Raw genomic sequence first — 6,000 nt, 5'->3', positions numbered from 1 at the left:
ATCCGTGGGATAGAAATGTGTCACAGGAAATTTCAATTGTGATTCTAGTAGCTTATCGTGCAAATTTACTTATTGGGGGTTTCAAATCAGTCAAGAATCTCAGATCAATGCAAACAGTGATTTAACATAAATTCACAAAAGCTAACAAAACAACATATGGTGTAATATTAACAGTTGAAAGAGTAATGTTTGTGCGATTTTGTGACACTGTTTACAAAGTTCTTGCATCGTTGGTCAGATGGTGCTCAGTGAATCTCATTTGTAGAGCAAATTTTCCACGGTTAATAGCAATGGCTATTATATAATTTCATTCAAGTACAACTTTTACAAGACAGTATATATTTAAACAGAAATTTTTCTTGGCAGATTTACCAAAAAACCCTTAAGGTAATCAGTAGAAGACGTGGATATATTTAGTAGGAAAATCAGGGGCTTTGAAGTTAATGCAAGAAAGTTGCAAAAGATAAAATATGCCATGATTGTATTGAACTTTGGAGAAGGCATGAGGGCAAAATTGGATTTAACCTTCTATTATGGCATGTTCTTATGTTAACCTTTTAATCTACCTTATAAAGTAATAAATAATATTATATTGAGCTTTGAACACTAGCATGGAATTGTAGGTCACCACAAAAGAAGGGATTTTGGTTAAAAAAAAACATTGCAACAGTAAATATTGACTTCTGCGATCATATAACATGGGTGCAAAAAGTCAGTAAGTTATAAGGTAATGTGGAATATTCTACAATATAGGCTATCTGTTCCTAACTGGTCTATGGTGCTGTTAATATTCCACATAATCACTCAAATTCTACTTCATAATATATGATGGGACTTCTCTGAATTCCATCTCATGCCACCACATGGAATTAGATAACTATAACATTATATAGAAAGCATGAGTATTAACTATGGGCATTACTCTTGCATCTGATTCAGAGGGTTGTGGGCTCAAAAGCCGCTCCAGGAAATTCAACACCGAAATATGAGTTGCTCTCCAAAACAAAGGAGTGCTGCACTGTCAGAGGTGATACTTTAGGGATGGGAGATTAGGCTGACATACAATCTGCTCCCTCAGGAAGGTGGATGCTAAAGGTGGACGTGACAATATAAAAGAGATGAGGAGTTAATCACGATGTCCCGGCTAAAATGTTCCAACTCTTTATAAAACAAATTATCTGATCGTCATTTGCGGCTGACGTGGGAGTTGGCTGCTTTATTTCCTACATCTCATACTGAATACACATTACAATCATTTCATTAGTTTCAGGATGTCCTGAGGATGATATTAAAGGCATTATATAAATGCAAATCTTTCTTTTCCCAATTAAATGGCATAAAATTATACTCGGTGATACAGTGGAGCCTGTTGGGCAATTTCATAGCTTTTCCAATGGTTCCTGATGAACAGCACAACAGCTTCTGTGCCTGAACCTCTGCTTGTGCTCTCTGGCCAGTTTCTACTGCAGCCATGCTATGGACAGTCATAGAGTGATACAACATGGAAACAGGCCTTTGTCCTTCGGCCCAACTTATCCACACCAGCCAACATGTCCCAGCTACACTAGTCCCACCTGCCCGCGTTTGCCCCATATTCCTCCAAACCTGTCCTATCCGTGTACCTGTCTAACTTTTTTTTAAATGTTGTGATAGTCCCTGCCTCTACTACCTCCTCTGGCAGCTCATTCCATACACTCACCACCCTTTGTGCGAAACAGTTACCCCTCAGATTCCTATTAAATCTTTTTCCCTTCATCTTCATCTTCATCTTTTTCACAATTGTATTTTATTTTTAACATGTTTTATTATTTATTATTATTTATTTATTTTTATTTTTATGATACTGCCTGTAAGGGAAATTCATTTAGTTGTCTCTAACTGAGACAATGACAATAAATTTGAATACAATACAATACAATAAACCTATGTGCTCTGGCCCTCGATTCCACTACTCTGGGCAAGAAACTTTGTGCATCTACTCGATCTATTCCTCTCATGATTTTATATATCTCTATAATGATCACCCGTCTCCCTCCTGCGCTCCAAGGAATAGTGTCCCAGCCTACTCAACCTCACCCTATAGCTCATACCCTCGAGTCCTGGCAACATCCTTGTAAATCTCTGTACCTTTTCCAGCTTTTTATTTTGCTTCATTTTGCCATATTGCTGAGCCTCATGCCAGCACTGAGTTAAGATCACTGAAAATGTTCACAGCTGTGGAAGGAAATACTGCTTGTTTTATGTGTAATTCCAATCTCTCATGTCAAAGAAAAACAATCACCACTACATAAAACACTTTGTTTTAAACGCAGATATACTACTACACAGATTTTGCTAATGCGGGAAATAATTCTGCTATCCTAAGCAAAAAAAAAATGTGTTTAATCCCAAGGGAAATTTGGTGTGGCCATGGAATCCAATCAAGGATACTCCGAGAGAGGGGATGAAATATCAGGGTGCAGGCCCATGTTTTCTGATAAAAGCTTGCTTGTTTTAGATTATGCCTCAGTTATGATTTGGAAAAAGATGTAAAATATGTATTGTTATTTTGATGCTGTTGCTAGAGGATTTCATCAAAGATCAGTGATGCTCTATGATTATGTTTATATTCTCAAATAAACTATAAGGGAGAAAGTCAGCAGCTTGGTGCCAAGAAAAATAGTACTGCACCGATGAAAATCACATTGATGTGGGGTGAAACTATTCTGTGCATTCTCTGGATGTGTGGATGTTGTCTGCCCATTTTTAGATGTGATTTTCCTGATTGCTAGCACGTTTTCCAATATCACGCATGGAAGAACTTTCTTTCATAAATGCTGTAGTCTGAGAAATACTATTCAAAGGACCAGTCACATTCAAAGTGCAGTCAATGCACCCTGCAGCAACCCACTCTGCAGACTGACAGTTTGGTCTATACACTGAGCACAGAGCCTTCTTCACATGTTATAACACACCCAACCACAACTGACACACAATGGGGTGTGCTGACCTATCACTGCTTGTCATTGATGGAATGGACCTACAACAGATATCTCCTAGGTGCCAGAGGCATCCAAAGGGCTCACATCACAGGAGGCACAAAAGGGCTCAGCAACCAGCACCTTACCAACTCAGCACCTCACCTCACCCATCCTCACCGCACCCATCCTCACCGCACCCACCCTCACCCATCATCACACCCACCCTCACCGCACCCATCCTCACCCATCATCACACCCACCCTCACCCATCATCACACCCACCCTCACCTCACCCACCCTCACCACACCCACTGTCACCTCATTACCCTCACCACACCCACCCTCACCACACCTACCCACACCTCACCCACCCTCACCTCACCCACCCTCACCCATCCTCACCGCACCCATCCTCACCACACCCACCCTCACCACACCTACCCACACCTCACTCACCCTCACTTCACCCACCCTCACCTCACCCACCCTCACCACACCTACCCTCACGGCACCCACCCTCACCACAAGGAACCTCACCTCACTTTTCCAGCACCTGACCCACCCAGCAACTCATTCACCCTCACCATAGGAACACTCACCTCACCCGCCCAGCACCTCATTCACACTCACTTTTCATCTGCCCTTACATCACCTACATTCACCCCATAAACCCAAAACTTTATTCATCCTCATCCCATCCTCACCTCATCCATCAAGAATACTAATATATACGGGTAATTCGAGACTAAGAACGATGATGTGTTGTGACTCTTGAAGAGCATTAAGGTGGATAATTCCCAGGCCCTTATAGGATCTATTCCAGGTTATTGAGAGAGCCATGAGAGGAGATTGCGGGAGACTTGACAGAGATCTTTGCACCTTCTATAACAACATGCAAGGTCCCTGAGGATTGGGAAGTAGCTAACATTGTTCCTCTGTTTAAATGGGAAATAGTGGGAATTCAGGGAATTGTATGCAGGTGAGCCTCACATCGCTAACAGGGAAGCCTTTGGAGAGAATTATTTGGGATAGAATATACTCCAATGTGCAAGAGGAATTCTTGGAATTCTTGGAACTAAGGACATTCTGCATGGCTTTGAAATTGGAAGGTCATGTCTTACTATGTTGATAGTGTTTAAGGAGGTGACGAAGGTGATTGACGAGAGTGGGGTGGTGGGTGTTGTCGTGTGCATGTGATTAACAGTGACTTGGTCGAATGGGATCACAACAGGCCTGCTGAAAAAGGACAGAGGGTGGTGGTGGCAGAACAAAATTCAGGCTGGAAATTTGTTTAGTCAGAGGGTGGTGAATCTGTGGATTTTTTCCCCACAGAAGGATGTGAAGGCCGTCAGTAGGTACTTTTAAGGCAGAGTTAGATAGATTCTTGATTAGTTCAAGTGTCAGAGGTTATGGGGAGAAGGCAGGAGAATGAGGTTAGGAGGGAGAGATAGATCAGCCATTGAATGGTGGGGTAGACTTGATGGGCCAAATGGCCTAATTCTATTTCTATTGCTTATGATCTTATGACCTCCTCCACCAGGGTCTCAAGTGTAACATAAAATCTCTGGAACCTATTTTGCCCTGAATAACATTATTCTTTGCTGTCCCCCAGATTAGCTTCTCTTCTTCCAAACAGAATGTGCTATTCCTTGAAAAGAAGAAAATTACTTAAAGTCATGCTGATTTTCTGCAACTGCTAGCCATCTATGGGACTGGACCCAGGAGAAGTTCCTATTTGCTGGCAGTGCTGCTGGTATTGACTTTAAAATTCAGCAGGCAGCATGGTTCCTGTGTTACACTGAATGGGCTCAAGCCAATCTTGTCATGCAGTTCCCCTGAGTGTTTTTCAGGGCTCTGGAATGTGTTCCTCACAGTGTCCTTGTCATCTGGTTTCAAGTGGTGCCTGGATACCAGTTTCAGTGACAGGTTGAAAGAGCAGAAACTACTAGTGACTGAGCTTTCAAATGGAAAGCATTCGGGAACAATGATCAACAGATTCCAGAAGTTGACGATTTTATGGCTGATCGGGCAATGATTCTTGAAGATATGTTAGAGGGCACTGCACGCCCTGTATATTATTGAAGCTGCGAATGGATAAATAAGAATAACCAAAAGCAGCAGTAAGGAGATTAAATAACATTTACTTGTCTGCAAATGGTGTTCTTTTTCAAATCAGGCTATAGAACCAGGGTAGGAAAGTTTCAAAAACTGTTGTATTAATAAAAAGAATTAGATTACATTTTAGAAACAAACAGCTTTGAGTTGTGGAAATGAATCTGTATTCGCTCCACTAACAAGAACATTAGGCCTTGGCACTGACATACATTCTAGATATTTAATTGCCTTTTTAGGTAACCGTTTCAACACTAGCATGACATGCTGACTGTTGGAATATATGATGTAAAGATCAGTTCGCTCTTTGTTCAAGAGTTAAAACTGAGGCTGTTAATGCTGCCCCAATGGCCTGCAAGATAGGACACTAAGGATCAGAAAACAATGAGTCAATCGACAGAGAGTGAATTAGCAGCCTTCTATTTAAATTCTATCCAAGTTGAGTCTGTGGGAGAAAACCAAGAAAGATGTAAGATGCCATCTTCTCTATCACCTGTGCCATATTTCTGCTAAAGGTGCAATCTTAATCCATGCTCAATCGGCTGAATTCCTTTAATTTAGTTAGTTTCGTTTATTTCAGTTTATTGTCATATTTCCCAGACATGATAGTAAAAATGAACATGACAGCTGCCCTTCAATTCTAGAGGGAAGATAAAACCAATGCCGATAGGTAGATTTCTTGAGGAAAGTCAGTCTTCCAACTCTGCAGTCCTGCCCCAAAATTATTTGGGTTAATGTTCGGCTTGAGTGTTCAATGGGCTGGAAGAATACATTACATTAAATTGTATGCGAGGCATGTGTCTGAATTCTTATCTGCTTGCAAAAATAAGCCATGTATTCCCAACAGGAGTTGGTTGGTGATCAGGGTGAGCAGGATATTACTCAGCAGCAAAACAGTCTAGTGGGGCCAAGGGGCCAACAGGAGGAA

This window comes from Amblyraja radiata, chromosome 17, assembly GCF_010909765.2.
Source record: "Amblyraja radiata isolate CabotCenter1 chromosome 17, sAmbRad1.1.pri, whole genome shotgun sequence".
Classification (NCBI taxonomy): domain Eukaryota; kingdom Metazoa; phylum Chordata; class Chondrichthyes; order Rajiformes; family Rajidae; genus Amblyraja; species Amblyraja radiata.
The sequence above is the reverse complement of the archived record's forward strand: the minus strand, read 5'-3'. Positions refer to the sequence as shown.